General features: G+C 42.7%; 1 protein-coding gene across 17 annotated transcripts in view; it reads left to right on the top strand.

Annotated features, from left to right (window-relative positions):
• The first annotated feature begins 1,430 nt into the window (after nt 1-1,430).
• Nucleotides 1,431-12,800, top strand: part of BBX (BBX high mobility group box domain containing) — a 279,480-nt gene continuing 268,110 nt past the window's right edge. For 6 of the 17 annotated variants that reach the window (XM_067738986.1, XM_067738990.1, XM_067738974.1 and 3 more), the window contains exons 1-2: nt 1,431-1,584; nt 4,837-4,908. The gene's annotated coding sequence lies outside the window, so the exon portion shown is untranslated. Of the gene's footprint in view, nt 1,585-1,981; nt 2,117-2,187; nt 2,707-3,470; nt 3,492-4,836; nt 4,909-12,800 lie in introns of those variants that run through there. The other 11 variants (XM_067738996.1, XM_067738995.1, XM_067738978.1 and 8 more) reach the window with 4 other exon arrangements.

Genomic DNA, 12,800 nt, shown 5'->3' with positions numbered 1-12,800 from the left:
TTTCTGGTTCCCAGTCTTTCACACACACGCACATACACACTCATTCGATAACTTTATGGATGTAAGAGAAAAATCTCAAGATAACATCAAGGAAATAAAGCGGGATTTGAAATAAGTTCTCTTATCCAGCTTCCCTTTAAGTTTTAAAGCTACGCATCTAGGCCATAAAATCATGATGTTTATTTAATCTTCAAAATGTTTGTGTTTAAGAATAATTCACAGACTCTTAAATCAGAAAGAACCATAAGAAAACATCTAGGGCCTATGGTAATGCCTGGTACACAGTAGATGCTGAATAAACATTTAGTGAAGTAAAACTGGGAGAAGCTTCTTATTTTAACCTTAAAAGAAAAAATGAAAACAAAACCCCAAACCAAATCTGGGCATTAAAGAGGCTGAAGTAGTTGCTCAAGATTGTTTAGCAAGTTTAAGAGTTGGGTCTAGAATTTATTCCTCTTAGTTTCCAGCTATGTTTTTTTTCCCAGCAACCTGTTGACTTGTTTATATAGGACTGTCAAATATAATCTGTCAAAGACGCATCACAGAAAAAAAATTAGAAAGAAGAGCCCTTGGGTTCTCCATCTCCCAAAGTCAACCAACATGTGATGTTCACATATGATGTGAAATATGGAAAGTAAATATATATATAAAATGCAAAATATATATCTTGCATATATTGATTCAAAAGGCCTATTTTTAAGGAAAAGGGGCAATAGCCGATCTTCCATGACTTATTCTACTTTACAGCACTGTTTGTATGCCAACACAGGTGATCTGCAGTCCTCTGACCAGCTAAAAGTAGAGTGGCTATTTCAGCAAAATGTTTATCTTTGTTTCTGTGTATTGTTGTGTTGATTTTTCTCAATTTACCTACGAATGAAGCACTAACAACCTCAGTGCTTACAGTCCTAATAAACTTATCTTGCACTGTTTTGGCCTATGTGATAGTTAACCCATTGACAAAAGAAATCCAAGCTGATAAAAGCCTTTCCTGGCCACTTGTTAGCCAGGTCAGGCTGTAAAATCATAACACAATGCACGCCTCTTCCATGGGGCACCACAAGGCAACGATTAAAAAAAAAAAAAAGAAAAAAAAACCCCTCACTTCCATATCCAGTGGAGTTGTAGTTTATTACTATAACCCTCCCAAGTCAAAAGGACACCAGTTTCAAGCCTTGCAACTTGGTGCAAACAGGGTTTTTCGCTCGCAACCCACTCTGCTGGGCCTCTCTACCTGTCCTCTCCTACTGTCTACAGGTCCCGAACATTAGAAAATAGAAAATGTGATGATCTTTGTGTGTCTCTGTAAAATGTGTGTATGTGTGCGTGTGTTTGGGTGTAACGGGCCTTCTGTTTGGCCGCGCGGCCTGTCCATCACGGAGCGGACCAATGGCAGGCTGCCTTATATAAAATGAGTGTTTTCAGTCTCTCCTGGCTGCATGTACTGTATGTGGAGCAGTGTACAGTGAAGCGGAGGCAGAGCGGCTCCGCGAGCTCCTCTCTCTCCACTTTCCCATAGAGAACCCCTGACTGGCCGCTGAGGGCGAGCCACACACACGCCCTCGCGCCCGGCGAGCCCGCGAGGTAAGCGCCCCCCCATCCCCAGCCCTTCCCGGGCGCTCTCCCCGCACTTTCTGTTTTCCTACTCACTTGAGAGCCGCCGGGCTGCAGCCCCAAGGACTCCGCGGCAGGAGCAGCGGCGGCGGCGGCTGTGGCGGCAGCCGGTAGGCTGGACTTGAGGAAGACGGAGGGAACCCCGCGCGTCCGGAGCCGCCGCCAGCCGGCCCGCTCCCCGGGCACTTTACCCCTCCGCCAAAACTTTGGGTCGTGAGAGGTCGGGGGCGAGGGTCGCCGCGGCCGCGCCGGCGGCGAGCGGGGGGCGCGAAGGCAGTGCCCTGCGGGCGGGAGGCTGGGGGCCGGGCTGGGGAGTAGTAGGCCAGCCGGTGCCAGGCTGCGTTTGCAACCAGCACCTCTCGGCACACAGGCAGCGCCGCCCGAGAGGGGCACGGGAGCCGCGGCGCGGGCAGGAGCAGCCTGAGGAAAACAACAACAGAGCCCTCACGCCGGCGGGCGGCTCTTGGCCGCCTGGGGAGCCCCAAACTTCATCTCGGCGAAAGTACGTGGAGCCCAGCCTGGGCTCGGCTGCTGGGGAGGTGGGGCCTGGGGAGTCGGGGCAGGGGAGGAAGGTACAAGGAGCCAGCCCTCAGTGGATTTATCGAACGTTTCGTCTGCGTCGGTGACCGGGAACAGCAGCCCAGTTGCTCGTTCATCTGGAGAGTTGGGATTTGGGTGTTCCGGCCCCGGAGATTGGTGCCCTCTCACCCCCCCACCCCTAACCAAATGCGCGGCGAGTAGAGAAAGTGCTGTTTTAGTGCCAGAGTGGCTAGGAGGAAGAATAGGGGGAGAGGGGGAAGAGGGCGAGGGAGAAGGGGAGAGAGAAGAGGGAGGGAAAGCCGGCGGGGGCGGGGGGTGAGGGCAAGAGAGAGAGCGAGAGAAAACCGGAGAGGACGAGAGGGAGAGCGAACGAGAGAACGGGAGGGAAGAGAGGAGGGGGAAGAGGAGGAGGGAGGCTGTGTCAGGATTTTGCTTGAATGTGGGATTATGTTGTGTCAATAAGTTTAAGGTGGAGAGAGCGAAGCTGGCGGGGGGGGGCGGTGGTGGAGGGGAGGAGGAAGGCCTTGGCTGTTTAAAGTCTTATTTCTGAAGGTAAGTGATGGCATTGCATGGTCGCGATGACAGAAAACTTGCAGATCCTTTATCCGGGGATGGGGTCGATGCCTCTAGAAAGAGCTCCCCAGCCCTCTTAAGCCACACTCGTGTTACCCTGTTATTTGCTGCGATCCGGGTCGCTAGTAAATTACAGAAATCAGACTCGAGGTTTCTTTTCCTCCTCCACCTCGTCTCGCTCGCTCACCCTCAGCAATTTATTATTATTATTTTTTTTATTTTTTGGTCTTGTATGAAACTTAACGTAACTGAGACCAAACCCGAGTCCTGTAATTTACAAGGACCCTGAATCCAGGAATCTGGAACACGTTTATGTGTGAAATAATCCGCGATCATTTCAGCTAAATGAGGAAGGTAAAACGAAACGATGCAAAAAGCTAAGACACAACATGTACGACAGGGGTGGGGGGGAGAGGGAGAGACGGAGAGAGAAGCTATTTTTTGCTTTCCTTTCGGTAGAAAGGAAAATAAAGCGTGCATTCTCCTTCCCTCCTGGTGTGTAGGGTCCAGTCAATATTTTAACTGTTTGAGGACAAATTAGTCCAGGTGGATCTCGCCGAAAAGTTTCGCGAGGTGGGGTGGAGGTGGGGGGGTACGAAGGGGAAGGTGGGTGGAGGTGATGGGGGATGGGGACGGAGCGAGCTCTGCCTCTGCTGATGGTCATTGGCCTGGGGCTTTGAAACCATTGCCTGTCCTGCTAATGACACGTCCAGTTCTCCTCTCCCGGCCGCGGACGCCGGGCTGCCGGGCTGCCGGGGACCGGGGTACTTTCCCCGCGCGGGGAGGGGCGTTCTTCGCCATCTCCTGGGGTTGCCCACTCGCGACGTGGGGCCCCCACGCGCGCCTCTTCTGCGCGCCGCCGCCACCTCGGCTCGCGCGACTTTTGTAGCCAGCCCGCGGCGAGGGGGCGCAGGGGGTCCCCGGCGCGGACGTCTCCGCGCGGCCACCCCTCTCCCGGCCCCACGCGCGCCGCGCGGTCCAAGCCCGGAATGGCAGCGCCGGGCGGAGCGGCTGTGCCCCCCCGGGGGGCAGCGGAGGCAGCGGCGGTGGCGGCGGGATCTTCGCCGGGGCCCGCGGGAGGAGGAGAGGGAGGAGAGGGAGGGAGGAGGAGGAGGAGGAGGAGGAGGGGAAGGAGGAGGAAGAGGAGGAGAGGGAGGAGGTGTTTTCTGTCCAGACCGCCGCCAGTTCGAGCGGGCACGGGGACGGGGACACCCCACTCGTTGCTCCTCCGTTATGGAACGGTGTTTAGCAGACTTTTACGCCCGGAGTGTGGGCTTTGCACTTCATTTTTTTTTCTCCCCCCTCTTCCCCAAAGCAAGATGGACTCTATTCCCTTTCTCTTTCTCCCTCTGCCTCTGTCTTGTCAGCCTTAAAGATCGACATTTTGTACTAAGATGCAAACTTGATGGTGACCAGCAACAAAGCCGGGGTGGGATCCCTCGCTCCCTTCCTCCCTCTCCGTTTTCCAGCTCCCCCCACCCCGACCTCGAAGACCTGGTGGCCCTGCACTTGACGCCGGGGGCTCTGGTGAATGTGTTTCCCCGCTCGGTTCCGATCTCCAATCTCGGGATTGTGACCGGGGCCGGGCGTTGGGGCGACATTTGTGGCCGCCCAGGTCTGCAGGGCTGAGGGCTGCGCTACCTGGATCTGCTGGATTTGCTGCCGTCGCCCTGCTACCTCCTGCCGGCTCCTGGGCACGGGGAGGCTCGGACTGCCTATCGATTGCCATGATTTGGTTCCTGGTGCATTTGTCCTGGGGGCGGCGATCACTTGTGCAAGTTGATGAATGATCACGATGTGGGTTTTGGGTTTGCAGGATGGATCAGCTGCCTTGTACATACCGGGAGTAGGGGGCAAGTGTGCTGGAGACACCCTAGAATGCCAGCTGGGCTACCCTCCCCTCAGCCTCTGCCCTTTGAATACAGGGAGCTTCTTTGCCTTTATTGCCCCACAGTTCGAGCGTAGAGGTGGGGATGGTGAGAAGGAGGGGTTGGTGGGGAGCTGGACTCCTGGGTTTCGGGGTCCTTCCTTCACAGATGTTGCAGGAGTTGGGACTCAGTTGTAGAGCTCTACCACACTGATGATGTACCTTTATTTGATACTTTATAGGTCACTATCATATGACAAAGGCTTTGCTGCAGTTCATCTTCCTCCCTGTGTACTTTCCATTTGCCTTCCTGGGTAAGTATGCAAACTCTTCATACAGGGAAGCTGGATGGTATTAGTAATGACATAAGGGTTCTTACTGTACACATAAGAAGATGCCTTATTGGGTTTGCAGCATCCCAGAAACTTGTCTTGCTAAGTTTCCCATAGCAGAAGTCAATTTATGATTTCTAGTATTTACAATTCAGCTATAGTTATTATTATTTTAAGATAGTTGAAATGTGCATTTCACATTTTCCTGCAAGTGTCATTTGAAAACTTATCTTTTTTAATTGATAATAAAATTTTACGTAGAGTTGAAGGCCTAGGAAATTTAATGCTAGATAATATTGTAGAAAGATTGTAGCTTGTGAGTAGAGAGAATTATTAAAAACCCAAGGAGTCATTGCTCAGAAGACCTCTCTAAATTACAGTGACTGACATTTGCTTACTCTTTCCTGGGCTCTCTTTCTTAGGGAACTTGTGCTGTTTGTGACAGTTACCTTTTTAGTGGGGGGAGGGTGGACTGGGCAATATAGTAAATTTAGCATTTAGTGTACCAGCTTGATTCAAAAGGCAAATAACTGTCCTAATTGATAGTAATTTTTGTCAAAATTTATATATTTGGAGAAATTGAGTGCATTTTAACAGTCTGTATATATAATAAATAGCAACTTTGAAATCTGACACTAAGTGCCTTTTTCAGATATATGCCTCCCAAATGGAAAAGTTGGTGAAATAACATGTGGGACAGTAAGTGCCTTAAAAGTGTGGTTGTGAGAAGTAACCCGCTGGGTGAAAACTGAGGGTTTAACATTTGAAAACCGCATGGTGAGCCCAAACTTGCAGAAAACCAATGTGTAATTTTGCCCCTCCATTGTCAGAAACACCTCAGGTACTTTAAGTTGCTGATACGTTAAGAAAACTGGTTGTACGAAATCGTGTAAATCAGCTTTGGTGCTTTGTAATATTACCATAATGAAGACAGACTGTATTTTGTGAATGAAAATGGACTTGAATTCAGTTTTCCATAAAAGAAGAAGCAAAGGGACCTTATTTTGTTTCCTGGCTTGCTGGCATATTGTGTATGTTACTAAAAGATTGTCTTAGTATTGAGAGGAATTGAGTTTTGAAGACCAGGCCTTTCTGGTAGTTTCTGTATGGTAGCAAAATGTACTTTGACATTGTTGAGAACCTTAGATGATATATAATAGAAGTTCTGTGTCCAGCATTTTTTAATGGAATGTAAAATATCGTGTTATTTCAGATAGAAGAGCCTCCTAATATGTCACATGCATAACAGGCCAATTGGAGTGGTCAGAATGAGATGGGTCTGTAAGATGAATTTAATACACACCAAAATATGTGGATTTCAGCGTATTTTTTTTTTTTAAAGCTTCTTTGCAAGAGAAGTTTTTCATTTTTGAACATATGGCAAGAGTATTCAAAATGCATTCCTGATTACTGAAGAACACCACATTTATACATGTGAGGCACGTTATTTTGTTCACTGGAGCAAACTTTTAATGCTAGTTCTTTTGCCGTCGAAATATATTTGACCAATTCAAAATTTAAAATGGGAATAGGTAATTTCCAGAATAAAAGCGATCTGATGAGCTCTTGCATTTCTTTGAGATATCAAATAACTGCTTCATTAAAACAATGTTTTCAAGAAAAGTCTTGGTCTTTGAAATCAGAGTAGTTTTTATAGTATAAAATTTGAAGTAGTGATTTTAAAAATCACGCCGACAATGAATTACAAGTTATTTGCATCTAAAATGTATTTATTGGATTTGAGGCTTAATTTTCAAAATAAGATTTTAGATAAAGGTTTTGCTTCTACATTGCCAAGAGTTTTCAAACTTCTCATTTTATTATTCTGCATATCTCTATTAAGTTCTGAAGCTGAAGTCTTAATTTGCATTTCACATTTAAAGCTAGCTATTGAAAAGGGGGTTCATCTATGTTGTTTCTTAGTGGTACGTCTTTGGAGGTACTGTGGCGGTTTTAGGTAGAATCTTCCCCTAGGGACTAAGATACTAACACATTTTGAAATTTTGACACCTTTCTTTTTTTTATATCCACCTTGATATTTATATCCAAATTTTTTTTAAAAAGTTCCGGGTTTAGGAGTTTGTGAGGTAGCTCTGCTTTTAATGTATATATAGCTCTGCTGTACAACTTGAAAAGTGTATACTGTCTTTGACCTTACAGACCTGATCTTTATACTTCATCCATTGGAACAGATTTGTTTAGACATTGAATTTATAACATAGCTTTGAGTGAAAGCTAGGATGAACATATAATTATAGTTTGCTTGTGCTGTAAGTAACTATGTAATTGATAATTTTTTTGTATATAGTTAAAGAAGGAACAACAGCCTTAAAATGTGGCACAACTCATGAAAATCTAATTCAGCAGCTAAAGTATTTATACAGCCATATTTTTCAGTAAAATTACGAACATAATTTTTAATTATTAATCATCAGCCAGTATACTTAATGTTTACGTTTTCCTACATTTCATAAAGAGCATGGGTAAAGCAAGGGCCATAGTTTTAATGGGATCTTACCATGAATATCAATTACTTTAATATTAGAAATCTTTAATAGAAGTAATAAAGACTTCACAGTTCCACCCTATTAAAAGAACTTTTTGAATATAGCCTCATTATAGATGTGCATGTTTTTGCTGTACTAACAGAAATCCCTGAAATTATTAGTCTCTTGCAAGAGTGCAGAAATGTTTAAGATTGTGTTTTTAAATGTTCTGAATTACTAAATATAGGCAGTTGATTTTGGCATATTGCATCACCACCAGTGTGGCATACCTATATTTTAAAATTTAAATTTAAGCAAGTATTTATCTTAAGAAGAAGACACTTTTCTTGAACTCGTAGTTTGAAATCCACCTTGTTTTTCAACATTTCACTACCAAGGGCACCTTTTAAAATAGGTCTGAGTGGTATCTCTCCTGTATTTTTAGTCAGCTTCCTTCCTCTCACTATGAAATGAAAACAAACCCAAATTATAAAAACATTGTAATTTCACTGCCTCACTTTTAAAAAAATTAATTATTTTATTTATTTTTGGCTGTGGTGGGTCTTCACATGCGGGCTTTCTCTAGTTGCGGCGAGTGGGGGCTGCTCTTTGTTGCGATGCACGGGCTTCTCATTGCCACGTCTTCTCTTGTTGCGGAGCGAGGGCTGTAGGTGCATGGGCTTCAGTAGTTGTGGCTCTCAAGCTCTAGAGCACAGGCTCAGTAGTTGTGGCTCTCGAGCTCTAGAGCACAGGCTCAAGTAGTTGTGGCGTGCGGGCTTAGTTGCTCTGCAGCATGTGGGATCTTCCCGGATCAGGGCTCGAACCCATGTCCCCTGCATTGGCAGGCGGATTCTTAACCACTGCACCATCAGGGAAGTCCCACTGCTTCATTTTTATCATGTGCCCCAAGTAAATTGGATGCAGAGGGTCCTCAGCTACCCTTTGAGAAACACTGCTCCAAAGGTGGTAAGGACTAAGGTTAATGACTGAATGGACATTTTTCCAGCTTGAAGATTCTGTGACTGTAATTCCATCAGTGGGTTTGTACTACCTCAGGGGCAGTCATCACATACTGTGTCGAATTGTAGAGATTTCTGTATTTTAAGTCATACCTGAGGAAAGCACTTTTTGAGTTCAGCTTCACTCAACATTCATATGTGTTCATATTATCCCTTAGAAGGCAATTATAGTTTCTTAAAATGCCAGGACATCATTTTATAACTGTAAAGATATACCCAGAAAATCCTCATGTCTTAATGGGGATTGTTTTCTTTCCTTTTTTTTTTCTTTCAAAGAAAAAGATAAAGTGAAAATTGAAATAAGTACCAGTTACACAACGGAAATTCAAAAGAAGACAAGCCAGTAAAGAATTCTATCTAATAGTATATATAAATAGAAAATGAAAGACTAAGGGAATGAAAGACTTAAAGGATTAAATATAGACCATGAAGCATTGGCACACCTTCCAAAATATAAACTTAATAAGTTAATATATGTGAGTCAGATCCAGGATCTAGATAGTAAAATAACTTCAGATAGTGAGGAGGTTGTGTAAAATACGAAGTAAAAATGATTAAGAATGAATTGGATTTTATGAAATCTTAGAAAAGTGAAAAATATTGTAAAATATTGATTAAATAATTAAACCAATAGTTAAATATAGCCCTTGGGTGAAAAGATCAGGGAATAAAACAGAAAATCCTGGATTGGAATAACTGAGATCCTGAAAAGGACATAGAAGTTTGGATATTTTGTAAAGGGAATAATTTTAAAAAAGGTTGATAACTTATTTCAAAGGACAAATAAGAATGAGGATAAAAGTTGTTTAAAGCAGCTGTATTTCTCAAATGTTTTTGAGATCTATGGTGAGAAATACCTTTTATATTCCAATCCACATAAAAAAACCTGGAACGAAAGTTTCCTGAAACAGTACTAAGAGCAGTGCTATAATGTTTTCTGTTCCTATCTAATCTTTATAAATCTAATCTGTTCCAAACAATTTTATTAAAAAAAAACACAGGGTGTCATTCACTAAATTTGTTTTATGACTTACAATTCAAAAAACACCAGTTTTGCTTGCAAAATATGGAATTTCCCAGGCCCCATCCTCATATTCTGATTCAGTGTGTCTGGGATAGGGCCCAGGAATATGCATTTTAACGGTACTGCAGTGATTGTGAAGCAGGTATGAAGTCCTCTGACATATTTTGAGGAACTCTGGTATTAGGGACTGATGGCTAAAGATTGAAAAAGATTGAATGGAGTCACATACTTGAATGTGGGCTTAGAGTTCATTTACTGCTGAGGTCCCTTCCAGAGCCTCAAGATTCTATGGCTGTATTTCAGTCAGCATGTTTACAATACTCAGAGGGCCCTCATCGCACTCTGTAGATGTCCCATAGTAGCAGGTATAGTACAGAGAGCAGAGGCTTCGCAGCCAAAGAGCCCTGGGTTTCACTTTTGCTGCCTCTCTAGCTTATAAGCTGAGGGACTTTGGGCATGTCACTTCAGAATGAACTTCCATTATCATATGTGCAAAAGGGCATCTTAATGTTTACCATGCAGCAGAATGAGAATGACATAAGACAATAATGTCTGTAATGACCCTTATCCACAGTCAGCGCTCAATAATATATGATTTATAGTTATTCAGTACATCTCATCTCACCCCAACTCCCACTAAGTTTGAAATTTCACAAGGCTGTGCCTTTTAATTTTTGTTTCCTCCAAAGTAATTTTCAACTCTGATATCATGAAACACTGGTGCATTTTTAACTGGATATGAGGTGCTGGACAAACAAGTTGTTACTGAAGGAAATAATAAGAATAACCAGGAGGAAAAAAAGAAAAAAACAACTGAGGCATGCCACATTTAAGTACAGTGCTCCTTCAAGTGCTCCTCCCACCTCTTTAAAAAGACATAGCACAGGACAGTACCCAGTTCAGAGTGGTTAGTTGACAGCACTGGACATTCCCTCTGGTGACTTTGATACATCTTGGAATGTCTTAGAGCATCAATTCTCTTTTCTACCAAGACACATGCGACTAATGTTTACGCATGGGACACTATGATTTCCCTGGTTATAGACATAGGTAAATTATGCAGGTTTTTTTTTTTTTTAAGATTTATTAATTTATTTAATTAATTTTATTTTTGGCTGCCTCGGGTCTTAGTTGTGGTAGTCGGGATCTTCACTGAGGCATGAGGGATCTTTTGTTGAGGCACGCGGGCTTCTCTCTAGTTGTGGCTTGCAGGTTTTCTCTTCTCTAGTTGTGGCTTGCAGGCTCCAGGGCGTGTGGGCTCTGTAATTTGCGGCATGCAGGCTCTCTAGTTGAGGCGCGCTAGTTCAGTAGTTGCGGCACTTGGGCTTAATTGCTCTGCGTCATGTGGGATCTTAGTTCCCTGACCAGGGATTGAACCCGCATCCCCTGCCTTGGAAGGCGCATTCTTTACCATTGGACCACCAGGGAAGTTCCATGCAGTCGGTTTTATAGGTAGTTCACAGTGTGATAAAGCCACTTCTTTCCCTAACAAGAAAGTATATCATTACAAGCAAGAGTGATGTTATTATGATGAAAACCTTAAATACACCCATATATGCACATGTAAAATCCTTTATAAACTGTGGTACCTTAACTTTTCATAACTAATTACTTGGGGGCACTCCTCACAACCAATTAAAACTTACCTTCGTGTCAAGCCATGAAGATTGAGAAGCATTATATCCGAAGTGCGTAACAAATTACATTGTGCAAAATGACACTTAAATAAAAAAGTGGGACATACTAAGGAGAAGATGAATGGGAAATACTCCAAATCCCTGAAATCTTGAACAATGTGAAAATCAAAGGCCAGGGGAAATGCAACCTGTGGTTAAGTGCAAAGGAAGTGCAAAAGACTGCAAGTACCAGGGTTCTCAAACTTGAATACTCACTGCTTCTAACATAGACATTTTTAAGTAGTCTCAATGTTCATTTACTTTATTTGAATAAATTAAAATTAAATAACTTTGTTTTTTATAACTTTCTTTAAAAAATTAATTAAGTAGTTAATTAATTTTTTTGGCCACACTGTGCGGTTTGCAGGATCTTAGTTCCTCAGCCAGGGATTGAACCCAGGCCCTTGGCAATGAGAGCGTGGAGTCCTAACCACTGGACCACCAGGGAATTCCCTGTATTTCCTAACTTGTAAGGATAGATTTGCCAGGAACATCTTCCTACTTGGCTAAATTTTAATTTGCCATACTTTTTCATCTCTAATAAATAAATAAACAGTCTTTGTATCTTGATCTGTAGTGGTATTGGATATACATTCACAATCCTCTATCTAAAAAAATCTCTGAAAAACTAAAAAGTTTTTGTTCCTCCAAAAGTTTGACATCAAAACTCACTTGGTGGCAAAACCTGACCCAGAGTGTCATGGACCTGTTTAAAATAGTTTTTAAAGCCCACTTAGAATATTCACATATTTTGCTGTAGAAGTAGTAAGTAGTATGGTTGATTATGAGGCCCTATCCTAGATTGGACTAGGAATGTTACATAAAATATACTATATGCTCCATCTGACCTTTTTAAAGCCCACAAAAATCTGAAGCATTGGACCTTAGGGTTTCCTATAAGGGATTGTGATCCTATTGTATTAACTTCCTTAGTCCACAGCGTGAAATTATCTGGTATTCCTACCCATTTTACTCAATGAAAATCCTTTTGCTAATTTTGATAAGGAAAGCTTAAACACACATACACACACTAGTTGAACCTCGTCTATCCATTTTGACATTGTGATTCTTTTTTGGTTGTTGTAATTTTTAGTTTTGTAAAGGAAACACAAACACACTGATAGCAGTAACGTTTGAAATTTCTACCATGTTGAACATTTCTCATAATGGTCAGCAAAACTTAGGTTACTTTCATTATGTTTTACTCTTAGGAGAAGTTTCATGAAGGGGTTATATTTCCTTTATTACTTTGCTACTTGCATGTTTCTTTCCTTCTATCAGAAAAGTAAAAATAGAAAATGTTTTCTGCAAATTTGGTCTCCTCTCAGGTGAGAATGTTTCTGGGTTTTATTGTTTTGTAGAGGTTCTAGGTATCTTTATTTTCAATAAATAACTGTGAAATGCTGAGTCAAGATCTTTCATCTGTACTTCTAATTTCCTATAAAAACCACTATAAAAATTGAAAAGTATGATGTGAGGAAGAGTCTATATGACACCCTAGGAATAAAGTAATAGCTGTGTCTGAACTATTGTTATGGTAAGACTTAAATCAGTCTTCATTTGGTAGATTAAAACTGTTAATGGCTAAAGAAAGTTTTCTGTCTTTTATTGTTTGTTGATTTGACTACATCCTTTGGTGTAGGAAAGCTACAGATTGAGTGATTCAGAG

Source organism: Pseudorca crassidens, chromosome 5 (genome assembly GCF_039906515.1).
Source record: "Pseudorca crassidens isolate mPseCra1 chromosome 5, mPseCra1.hap1, whole genome shotgun sequence".
Classification (NCBI taxonomy): domain Eukaryota; kingdom Metazoa; phylum Chordata; class Mammalia; order Artiodactyla; family Delphinidae; genus Pseudorca; species Pseudorca crassidens.
This window is presented reverse-complemented; position numbering and strand designations above follow the sequence as displayed.